Consider the following 13474-nt stretch of genomic DNA (forward strand, 5'->3'; position numbering starts at 1 on the left):
AATTATTTTAGTCTGTGGATTATGACAACTATTATTATATTACATTATTAAATAACTATATATAACACAGGCTTGTGTAATACACTAATCATCCTGCAGTTTGAAGTATACTATCAATCAAACAGTATCTTTATATATAATTTAATAAATATATAATTGTCATTTTGCTTTTTAAATCTGAAATGGCAATGCATGTGATTAAATGTGTGTGTGTGTGTGTGCGTCTTTGTGTAGCTCACAGGTCTTCTACTGATAGACAGTGACAGCTATTGATTTCAGAGCACAGAATGTGAACTCATTGAGATCGCAATCATAAAACATTTAAGATCAGATATGACAATACTGCAGATATTACAGCGGCTTCCAGCTTAAAGTGTGGACTGATGTCGTAACATACATTGAAATCCACATGCTTTTATTAATCTATTCTAAAGAACCTCTATGGTAGGGTTTTCAAACTGGGATCCTGGGACCCCCAGGGGGTGTTTGGGGTCTGTGGAAAAGTCTAGAGAAAAACTGTAAAAAAAAAAAAAAAAAATTACAAATAATAATAATAATGTGATTAAAATAAAAAGTTAGTTATTAATATATTAAATAGATTAATTTTAATAATAAAATAAAATAAACAAATAAATGATACATGTAACAGTACATTAAAGTACATTACATACTATAGTGAGTAAAAAAAAAAATACTGTAACTTAATATAAAGTTTATATTGATAATATAATTTTTTCAGTGTATAAATTGGGTGTTTATGGCATCCCTCACACGAGGATGATCATATTTGTGACTCCATTTCATCTAAAAGATTGAAAATCCCTGCTCTATGGCATTAAATTTATATTCATTAATGTATAAACATAAATATAACTTTTACTTTTACTCTATAGTCTACTGACATGAACTTGCTATTGCTCTTTAAAAAAAATCATAATTGTCTAAAGTATGTATTCATTTATGCATAAGCAGCACACACACTCATAAACACAACTGGGACTCTTCAGATCAAATGAGCTCTAGTGAACCATCATACATGCCCCTGCCAATCAATCATCATGAGTGACAGCTGTGAGCTCTCTCTGTTCCCGCGTTATCCACCATCCCCGGGTTTAAAGTCTAGTGTCAGACTGAATATGAGTCACTGTAATGGGAAGAGAACAGAAAGAGATAGTGAATCTAACAGCATCTCCCACCTATCTCCCTTCTAATCTGACTTTACTTTCCGCTGACCTTGACAAGGCTCTCTCTCTGTAAAGTGGAATGAGATTGCTCGGGCCCCTGGTATCCAGGCCAATCAGCAGGGGGCTAAACATCCACGCTCCCTCGGAAAAATTCCTGTTTAGCTTCCGATTACAGCGATTCTTGCGTTTTATTCGTGAAGACTCTGTGCTCTGGCAAGCCGAAACTGCGGGCAGGATAACTACCCATTATCCTGCAGTCCCGCTCCACCGGCTCGGCCAATAAAACCCCAATCTCCCCCTAAACAGTGGATGTGTTAGCGTGAATGTGCGTCGCTCCTGCTATAGGCTTTGCATCACAATCCTCAGTTTGTCTGCGAATGTCTTTGGGTATAAAAACGTAATTGATGTGAGAGAATTGTGTGTGTAATCTAAATGATTGTGGATGGGTGATATAACAGCAATATGATCGCCGCCTTTTCCAGACTGCTGAGCCAAATAATACTGTCACAGTGTCATGTTAGCCCTGGGTAAAATGGGACTCATAAGAGACAGCAATTTCTTTCCACTCTCCTCCAATGTCACTATAAAATCAATTAACCATCACGACTGACCTTTCTCTCTCTATAAGCTTTTAGATCATCACTCGCGCAATGTACAACCGACATTTATATAAAAAAGAGAGGGTGAGTAAATAAAGAGATAAAAAAGGGATGGTAAGACATACGGTGGGGAATTCAGTGAACAGTTGCATGCTGTATTTCAGCGCCGAAACCGTTCTTATTCACTAACCACCCAGTCCAGTTTAACCAGGCGCCAAATGTGCAAATATACGCCCTCCTTTTTATGCAAATTGGGGTCATTATAGATTGACGTTATGGTTTTACAGCCTGCTTTCCATGGAACGGAAGCGCACAGAACTGAATTGCGCTGTGCAAATTACAATTTTGAGGCTATATTTGCATCATTCCCTGATTTGTATAATCTTTTAGCAACTCTGTTGCAATTACTCTCTGCAATTGATTGATCGCCACTTCTGTGATTTATGATTCTTAACCATGAATAACTTATATTATTCAATCGCCATTGTCAATACACGAGATCTAAATGCCCAAATCATTGTGTAAGAATAAAGAGCAACATAAACATCAAACCCCTGTTTCAAAAGATTCAGGAAGAAACCCTCAATTCGAAAATAACAATTACATAAAGGTGCTATATATCATATGTAGAATTCAGAAACCCTTGTTATTAGCGACATCGGAGCAGTTTAAGCTTGGGGAGGCAAATCTTTGTAATACTAATTTAAAACTCTTCACATTCTGATAGCAATCAACAATAGAAGTAGTCTAAATATATAAACATGTACATATATCGGTAACGCTTCCTTTTACAGTCCTGTTACCCATGTACTTACTATGTACTTATTATAGTAATTATAATTACTGGGTAATAACTATGTACTAACCCTGAACCTACCCCTGAACCTACCCCTAACCCATGTACTTACCTTATATTAGCCACTACTTTCTAGGTAAGTACACTGTAAGTACACGTAAGTACTGTACTGTAAAAGGAAGCGTTACCCATATATCTCCTGTGGAAGTCTCACGCATGTCTTAACTGTAATTACGAGATGGCGACCCGTGACGTTCTAAATCAGACTCTGATTTTTGAGTTCTGTCAACACTATCAACGCCGAAATGAATCTGCAGCAGTCAGGTGGTACAAGTAAAAGCTCTGTAATTTGTTTAGTCATTACTATTGTAGTGTTATGTGCTTTGAGACATGAGGTAATTAAACGCCTTATCTCGTCTCGTGACGCTTCATGTGTTTTGGAGGCATGGCTTTGGAAACGCTCTGAAGAGAGGGTGGGATCTTATGCTTTCAAAGCTAGCTCGCTATTGCTAGCCTCCAAAATTGCCTACCCTACCTTTAAGTGAACTGCAGCCAGCAACTTATTGCTCGTGCTCACACAACATGCAAGAGACTGAACATGATTTAATGGCCTGATATACTCAGAGCGAAGTTGTTTTACATTTTTCGCATACAATTCAAAAGAAGTTGGAAATACCTTTGCAGAGATACTGTTAAAGAACATCCAGATAACATCCACGCTTCTGAGAATGACGGTTAGATGAATATGTAAATATGTGCTGAGCGCTTTCCTCTTTATAATAAAGTAAGCCTAAAAACAACAAAAATGACAGCGGTGAGAAAGCAGCAGAAAGCATAGTGATGTGTATATATGTTTGCACAAGGCCTGCGATTCATGTTGACAGATGAGGTAAATAAAATAAAATTATGAATAGTTTGATTATAAAATATATTTGAGACTAGACTACATAGCCTAGATATGGCTACGTGATACTATAGTTTGACTTTTAATCCATTTTCTTTGCATGACACATTGACATTACAGTACAGAATAGCTCTTTTGGCATTATCCTGAACGTACTGAAGCATTCGTTTCATAGTACGAAAGAGAGGCTCTCGGGAAAGGCGCGTAAATGTTACCTAATCCTTTTGATTTTCCAGGCAAAATTCATACGAAAATTCTTACATATAGCCCATTTAAGGCAGGATGGTACAGAAGGCCTAATTTCATAACAAATAAAGTGATTTGGCAGGGGGAAAAATGCTCAAACAAAAATTCATTGTACAGATGAGGCAAAGAAACCCCTTCAGATATACAGTAACCCCATGCTGAACCGAGTGCCTCCTGTGTACGTAGTTGCTGAATGGTTTTGCGCTGTTTTCTTTGTCACACATAATTATTGAGGATAACGCAAAAGAAATTAATGCTCTCTAATGATAACTTCCCATCTGTCGCATCACAGTATGTTAGGAATAGGTGAGAGGTGTGACCCCATGTTGTGAACCCACTGCCAACAGAATTATTTGTTGACTTTATAACGTAATTCAGTACATTCTCTTTAATAGTGTCTGATTTCTGAATCCATTATTTCTGGGGAAAAAAACTGTCCCACAAAAAAATTGAATAGAAGAAATAAATGAAGTATCAAGCCAATTATGGCAGATTTTGAATTTGCATTTGAAAATTTTGATTTTAGCGACGACTAAAGTAATGGAAATCTATGAGGCAACTACACGGTTCAAATGATATTTTATTAAGTTTTATAAAGCTGTACCATTTAAGACATTAGAAGTAATTTATTTATAAGGACCTTTATAAACATTATACTAAAACTGCCCAACAACAAATACAATTCCAAAATCAATTGCAATCTGATATACTGATATAATCGTGTGGATTCACACACTCCTGAACATTAAATCACTGTGACAGACACCATCTGAAAGACATATGTTTGAGTCCACGCATACACAGCAGTTTCACATGTTGGACGTGGGACACAGAGATTTGTATGGTCACAAAGAAAACAGGTGAGAGTCTCCAAAAGTGATAATTCCCATGTACCTCCTGACCTGCAGAAACGATCACCCTGCTGAGTGTGTGTGTGTTTGGTGTGGAATATGAGAAATTCATCTCAAAATACTGACAATTCACTCTACTTTGACTAAATCTCATATGCCAAACTGACATATAGTCTTTTCAGTAATGTAATTTATTAAAGATCTCATTCTCAATATTTATTTCTGCTTGTGTGTAGTACTCCAATATAATATCTCTCTTAAGTCGTGAATTTTGGACATGTACCATGGAATACCAGCTTTTTTTGTACATATGGTAATACCATGTATTTTTGTTGTACCTAAATATGGTAGCCATTCACAGTACAAAAGCACCATGGTATTAGCATCTCTGACCATAGTACTGCCAGTGATGTTAATCTATTTATACATCCACTTATCTTCCCACTGATCCATCCATTCATCCATCTTTCTGTTCAATTGATGAGCCTTTGAACATTTTCAATATAATCAAAGCCAAGATATTGAAATTCTTAGAAATGCACTTCATTCTTGAAGTGCTGCATGTATTCCTCAAAATTAATGAACTCGGCTTCAGTAAATTGAGTGTTCGGTTTGAAATTGAGTTTAACCAAAGGTTATTATGGGAGAAGAAAAGACAAAATGAACAGGTCTGGACATGTTCTACAGGTTAAAATGCATGACATCATTCTTCCATTAACATCTTCATATTGGTACAACATCTTTGAATGAGGAGCACACATCCCACATTTTACAACATAATTGTCTCTTTACAAAGCTACAAAGAGAATAAATTAGTTCTTTTATCAGAAAAATGTGTTTTGTAGCAACAGGTCACATTATAGAGATATTAGGAAAAGAGATAAAAAGAAGTGTCACAGACAAGACACGAATTTTTTACCTGTGAACAGCATAAACAAAATACATAATATCACCTTCTTTTTATAGGTTAAGAAAACTAACTATAGAACTATAAACAGACACAGATCAAAGGTGATCAAAACTAATTTTACTATAACCGCACAGTGAAAGATTGTGTGTGTGTGTGTGTGTGTGTGTGTATATATATATATATATATATATTAATTCAATGGGCCTATATTATTATTTATTATATATTATATATCATACAATGAAATACTACATACATTATATACTAGACTGGTACACAAAAAGATACACTTTTTTAAAGTTAATCCTGCATAATATACTGTACACAGTCACTGTTAATAATTCAATGCACACTCACCCAATCAGACTTTCCCACGCTCTACACTGGGGGAAGATGGGGCTTTCTGTGACCAATTGATCTTCGGCCCTGTCCAACAAATCTAGCACTGATCACCTGAAAACAGGAAACAGGTGTTATCAAGGGTTATGTCTCCGCTCCTGTTCACACCCTCCTGGTGAGGATCACTCACACACACACACACACACACAGGCTTCATGCCGACATTTACGACAGGCCCTGTAGTTTGAGGTAAACACATGGTGACAAAAGTAAACACATGCTCTCTCCATTAGTCACATGGACAACAACAAAACAACATTAACCAGAGCAGAATAGCATGGAAAACCACCATTGCCATTGCCTTCAGAATCACAATTTAAACAGAGCACTATAATGAGGATTTCGACACTAAATGTATTTATTTTTTAAGTTTGATGTTGATTCAATCACACACACTTAAAAATAAAGGTTCCAAAAAGGGGGGTTCACAGTAATGGCATAGAAGAACCAGTTTTGGTTCCCCAAACCTTTCAGTGAACAGTTCTTTGATCCAAATAACTCTTTTCCAATATAAAAAAGCTTTTGTACATTTGAAAGGTCCCATGGATGTCAAAGGCTCTTTATGGAACCATATAACCTTTTATTTTTTAAAGTGCAGGTATATGCCTTGACTCATCCAGATATTTTGATACTCCAGCATGTAAATAGGGTCATCACTCCTAAAACTCTGCATAACAATATCTTTTATAAATGCTATTAATATCCGTTTATTAAATACTTCAAACAAACACTTTGTGCGGTTTGCCCTTACGAAATCTGAATTTGTATGTACTGAAAAAAATATTAAGTGCATTTAAAACCTGTGTCCATCAAATGCATGTGAATTGCAGAATAATATAAATAATCATGCTTACAAATAATAAATAATTCATATACAGCAGAATTTCTGATCTCATATCTGCTACAAGTGGGACTGTGGATCTACAAACATAGATCTATTTTGTGCCATGCATGCTGTTATCTTTATGGGACCCTGTCATAGAACACATAAAATAGCAGATGCCGCCTAAAAAGAATACATTCAGAGACACCAGTGGATAAAGTAACAACAGTAGGCTAATGTCATCTAGTAAGCATTCAGCCCAAGAGGAGAGAGCATGGCAAACCAATTACGCTACCCCTGAAGAAAATGTGACAGACAATGCATTGAGGCATGACATAATCAATTATTGTTAGCATAGAAATAGCAGATATAAAAAAGATCATGAGGAAAGATATTTGTCATGCATGACACATTTGCAGTGATTCTTTAGTCACGGTATGCAACTTACATAAGCAGTTCATGACAGCAGTGAACGGGAATGTCCATATTACAATTTGACAGATGAAACAATCTGAAATGAAATTGGTAATTTTCAAGAGATATATTACGTTGATTATGCATTGTTGAAATATCAGTGATAACATTAATATGGACCACAATACAACTGAAAATCCCATATTGAAAAGCTGATCTTGTAGTTTCAGCAATTTTGTTAAATCTAATTCAGATTACAGATGCCCAGTTCTATAGCTATCTGTTTGACTAGTTTTGATGTTATTGGAGTTCTATAAAGTATTTCCAAATGCAGCAATTCCAGCACATTTCTGTATTTGGTTGCATTGGGAGTATTTGCAGCACATATGTTGTTAAACTGATGAAGATGATTTCTTAGTTTGCTGGTGTTTTTTATTCTACTGGCTTGTGTTTTCTTCATTTGTGCGTGTATATATCGTATATATTGTATGTATGTATATATATATATATATATAGAGAGAGAGAGAGAGAAAGAGAGAAAGTATGATATTAAGAATGACATTTGTAATGTGTTCTGTACAGTTCATTTCCCTGAAAATCCTCGAAGTCTCTATTCACATTCAACAAGTTATTATCAATCATGATTGATGTTTCTATTGATCAATCAGAAGCTTAACTCTCTGAATGAGGTCCAGTGGGTTTGGGGTGTGTGAGGTCTGGGGGGTGTTCAGGCTTGGCTGGTAAAACACAGTAGCAGGTGAGCTGGGACGATGTGGCAAGGTGGCCCCTGGGCTGAGTGATATCCCAGAGTGCACTCTAAATCTCTGCCTGCCGTTTTACTGCTGCACCGGGGCGGCTCGCCGCTAAATCACCGGCTATGAAGCGATGACGGGAAGAATGACTGTTTTCATAACCTCGCTCGGCTGTCAGTGATATGAACACACACACCACATACACATTCCCCCTCTCTTTTCCTGGTGTAAACACACTTTTCCTTTCACGACTTTCATAAAAACAGATGAAGACAAGTAGAAAAGAATAAAAGCTTCAAAGAAAAGCTGCTTAATATCGCAAAGTTTAAGGATTTCTTTTTTATTTTTCTCCACAAATGTCTGATACATCATTTCTGTGATTAATATGGTATTATGACAAGATACCATAGTAATATAATTGTTTTTTTTTTGGATATATACCATGGTCATACTTTGGTTTTTAAGACATATTCCATGCTAATACACCATGGTATTTTTTTGAAGTACCTTGGAATGCTACACGAAACAGCACATGAATATGGTAATCTTTCAGCAACATGGTAGAACTATCAAAGTACAATGGTATTACCATCTGCATCTGATACCATGACTGTACCATGGTAATCCTAAAGTACTTTTTTTGTAAGGCTATCTCTGTTCTCACACTTTAAATCTGTCAGGTGGTGCAGGAGGAGGTCTGCTGGAGAGACCGAAGATATATTTTGTACACCACCGAAGGGTACATGATACCACTGTCTTTTTGTGGGAACAGGAAAAAGTTGTACCTACCTAAATTTCCTTAGAGACCCGTACTGTGCCGTCTCTGCAAACAGCTGGTGGCTGAAAATGATTCAACAGACCTGCAGATGAATTAATCAGACTTAGTAACTCTGACCAAAAGTCAGCATGAAACGGAAACTGTGACTGAGATTACGAAACCACTATCGAACAAGAAAAAACATAGGGTGGGACTTGACTTTATCCATCGGTTGTTGATTGGGTTGTGAAAAGTAAGCATTGCATACTACAATGAAGGCAGAATGTGGGTAACTTAGAGTATTTTCTCCTTAAAACTGCAGTGAAAAAAAGTCAAAAACTCGGTTTGAAACCGCTGGTGTTTCTTACATCACAAACTAACTTGTAACCAATTATGTCAACGTGCCGGCGGGCTTTAGCATATCATTAACTGATGCAAAGCAGGGGAGTCTCAAGAGAAGCCAGGTTATCCCGGTATATTTTTCTGTTGATATGAAAAATCGGGTACATTTAGCAATACAGAGGGTGGGTGAATTATGTTTATGATGTACATTACGATTTTATGTTATATGTTTTTCTCCACTGACAGTCTAAGTTGTTCAAAACGTTTCTAAGGATTTAGATTTTTAGAAAGCAGCTTTCTGACTCTGAGATGGAGAGTGAGAACATGGTTTGTGTAACATAAGCAACACATTATTAGCCTTTTGATAACGTAGTCAAGCAATAGGATAATCATTAATTGCTGTTATGTTACCGACGTTGTAGAGAGCGATACGTAAAATGCATTCCCATTCTGATACATCGTCTTGTACAGCTGTGTGAGTGGAGGCGGGGCTAATTTGCATATTCATGGTTTCACGTATATTAAATGAAGCAAGGGTGTAGAGTTACATTAAAGCTATTTTAAGGCATAAATAGAAAATATCACGGGGAAAAAAATGTTTAAATATGTAATTTTGGTGATCAAAAATGAGTTTTAAGGGACAAAATTATTGACTACAGGGGGACTTTAACTGCAGTGCGGCCTTGCATTTGTCACAGAGGTGAAGTGAGCATATGACAGGAAGAGCAAGTTACAAAAATTTGATAAAAGATTATGAATAAAAAAGGAAAAGAATAAAAGTTTACTTTGATGGTCCACTTTAGACATTCTACTAACTATAAGTAAGAGCAACTACATGTAAACTAAATCTCATTAGAGTATAAGTAGACCGTAGTAGACTGTTAGGTTAGGTGTTATGGTTAGGGTTAGTAGAATAAGTTGACAGTTGCAAAGTTACTTGCAAAGTTAATTTCTGTTGGGGGAGCATCAAAATAAAGTGTTACCAAAAGAAAAAGAGACTGTATTTTAAGGTGTCCTTGTTACAGTGTAATAACACATAAGTATTGAGTAATTTTAATTTACAACATGTACTTACTATACGGTTAGATACATGGAATTATGCGTAAATTACTGTTATTACTGTAGATTTATGTAACGTGTAACAAGGACACTGTAATATAAAGTCTTACACACACAAAAAATAATAATTATAAAACAATGTACTGATTTCACAATAAGACCAGTAACATGCATTAAAGAAATAAAAAGGGTTAAATTTGATTTCTCGACAACTTTAATTAATCCATTTTACTGTTGCGCTAAGTAATTGTTCAACATTAAAAGTTACCAAAAGAAATAAATAAAATATGATGATAAATAATGAACAAAATAGGTTTGAAATAAAGTATGCTCAAATGAGATAAGCAGATTCAGTCATTTCATTGGCCTTGATTTAAGAATGGTCTACCACATGCTGAGATCACATGACCAGCTTAATACTCAACACCCCAATTATTAGACTTTTTTTTTTGTTGCAGAATAACTTAACTGCCGACAAATATGCCTGCAAAAAGTACATTGGGATTGGTAAATAAAAACTTTTTTTCTTTGTGATACTGTGATACGTATATATCAATAGTTCAGGAAAATAGGCAGAGAAACATAACATAAATAACAGAAACATAAATGGAAAACTTAAAATCAGGGTTTACAGGTCACTGTGATTTGTGTATTATCAGTGTATTCTGACGAAATCAAATTTCGTGCAAGCAATGTACAAATAGCAAAAATGCTGAAAATATATTATGTAGTGTATCCTTAAACCTTTAAATAACAATTAGTTGTTAATCAGCACAACGGATATTTGAATATTTACTGTGTACAATTTAGCCCTCCCTCTGTCCCATGGTCTCTTTCTGGTCACCTGGAAATGCTCTCCTGATCCACTGTTTGCCGGAGCAGCAGGAATGACCATTATCCACCACGGATCACAAAGAAAGGCCTGCAAACTCCGGATACCGCGTGAGAGTGAGAAAAAAGAAAAAAGGGGTAGAGGAGAGAAAAGGGAGAGGGTCACACTTTTCTGACATGCATTCATCCGATGGGTCGTTTCATCCCTGAAAAACAAAAACATCACAGAAGAAAAGCAAAACTGGAAACCTGCAGGAAGGAAAAAAGAAACCCAACCAGGGGGGATAGAGCAGTAATTTAACCTCACACACACACACACACACACACACACACACACACACACACACACACACACGCACACACACACACACACACACACACACACACACACACACACACACACACACCGGTACTGTACATCTATCTTTGTGAGGACATTCATTGACACAATGCAATCTCTAGTTTCTTTTCCTAAACTCACACATCTCAACTAAGTGCCTAACCAAAACCCCCAAACCTAATTATAACCTTAACCCTAAAACCAAGTCTTGACCAAACTCCAAAATGTTCTGACTTTACTCTATGTCTTCACTCTGCTGGTCTAAAACTCAAACTGGTCCTCACAAAGATAGTTGTACAAGTGTACACACTCACACACACACACACACACGCACACACACACACTTGCGCACGCACACACGATAAATATGGCATGAAAGCCATCATAAACTCAAGCTCTCTCTCCCCCTCTCGCTCTGAACTGTGTGATAAATGTTTAATTAGGAGACTAATTGTGTGTATAATTAACAGTCATCAATCTCATAACATCGGAGAGTAATCATCAGCTAATGCTATCAGATGTGTACTCACAGTCTCACACACACACATAAGATTCCCTACACATGCACTCGCACCAAAATATGCCATACATATTTAATGTTATTTAAATATCCATTAACACTCTATTGCATTTTATAAGGAATAAAACATGTATAAATTGTCTATTTACATTTTTGAAGAAAATATGAGTGGTGTTTGGAGCTTGCTAGGATGATTTGAGTGGTTACTTACTGACTTTTTTATTTTTTTTATTCTCCACCAGGCAATAAAAATTGCAATTCTAATCAAAGCCTAAGCATTGCAATCACCACTAGTGAATTAATATTACAGTTTTTCTCAAATGCTAAAACACAAAAGCCAATCCTCTAAATCAAATGACCAGTTGTCTAAACACATTTACTAAATCTAGCCATCATTTTCCAATATCATAAACACATTTCACATGAAGACACAATTCACAAAACACAATCCTCCGTTCTCATAAATCTTAACACATTTTTCCTTGCTAAAACACAAGTTGCAAAAGAACTCTGCTCATATTCTCAAATGAAAGCTCATGTGATGCAAAATGCTTGCCACAGTCAGCAATATTTGAACACAATGAACACACCTGGCGTCATTCATTACACACAACGACTCAAAATTGAAGACACTTGTTGCTAATGCTGTGACCACATGTATAAAAGCAAGTTCAGAGTGCACAGTTTGCTGAAGATTACAAACAAACACAATGGATGAAGGCAGAGTCAGGGGAACAGGAATTCGAGTCAGAGGAGGGAGAAGAGCTGGCCATGGAAGAAGAGGAGCAGGCCAACGAGGAAGAGGAGAAGGTCCAGGAGGGAGAGCAAGACAACCTCGCACCATCATTACGGACGAGATGCGAGCAACAGTCATTGACCATGTCATTGTCCATGGCATGACAATGGCTGAAGCAGGACTAAGAGTCCGTCCAAACCTGAGTAGGTTCACCGTGGCCACCATTATCAGGGCATTCAGACAACACAACAGGTATTGTCAACACATGTTTCTTTCTTTAGAGTTGAAAGAATGCCACATAGAGGTGGGAGGGTTGCCATATTTACAGTGGCACAAGAAACCCTCATTGTGGATATGGTTCGTGAGAACAACCTCATCAGACTCAGGGAGATCAGAGACAAAGTCATTGCCGATAATGTCAACTTTGAGAGCATTGATGATGTCAGCTTGGCCACAATAGACCGAGTTCTCCGGCGCCAAAAGATGCGGATGAAACAGGTCTATAGGGTTCCCTTTGAGCGCAACTCTGCGCGACACAAAGACCTACGTTACAAGTATGTGCAAGTAAGTATACATCCATGTTCACAGTACAGTTAGTGGACATACTGTGTTGCTCAGTGGCCTACAGTACTTCTGGACAATACTGTGCTACCTGATTGACTGTTGTTCTGAACACCTGTGCACTTTCACATTTTCACAGAGGATATTACAGTTGGACGCGATGGCTAGACCTCATGAGTACCTCTTCCTGGATTAGGCTGGCTTCAACCTGCAGAAACGAAGGCAAAGAGGCCGTAACATCATTGGCCAAAGAGCCATCACTGAGGTTCCTGGCCAACGGGGGGGGGTAATATTACTCTTTGTGCGGCCATGGGTTTGGAGGGGCTTGTCCACCGGCATGCTGTCCTTGGGTCTTACAACACCCAACGTCTCCTCACCTTCCTAGAGGAGCATTTATGTGATCATTTGGGACAATGTACGCTTTCACAGAACAAACCAAATCAGAGAGTG

General features: G+C 37.1%; 1 long non-coding RNA gene across 1 annotated transcript; it reads right to left on the bottom strand.

Annotated features, from left to right (window-relative positions):
• Positions 1 to 1002: 1002 nt before the first annotated feature.
• On the bottom strand, positions 1003 to 11265 carry LOC130096876 (uncharacterized). Its single transcript, XR_008808238.1, has 5 exons — positions 10881 to 11265; positions 8668 to 8738; positions 7161 to 7223; positions 5848 to 5943; positions 1003 to 1144 (listed from the first exon to the last, which is right to left on the bottom strand). It is a non-coding gene; the product is annotated as an uncharacterized LOC130096876 (long non-coding RNA).
• Between the last annotated feature and the right edge of the window lie 2209 nt (positions 11266 to 13474).

Source organism: Rhinichthys klamathensis, unplaced genomic scaffold, assembly GCF_029890125.1.
Source record: "Rhinichthys klamathensis goyatoka isolate OS25496 unplaced genomic scaffold, OSU_Roscu_1.1 h1tg000208l_1, whole genome shotgun sequence".
NCBI lineage: Eukaryota > Metazoa > Chordata > Actinopteri > Cypriniformes > Leuciscidae > Rhinichthys > Rhinichthys klamathensis.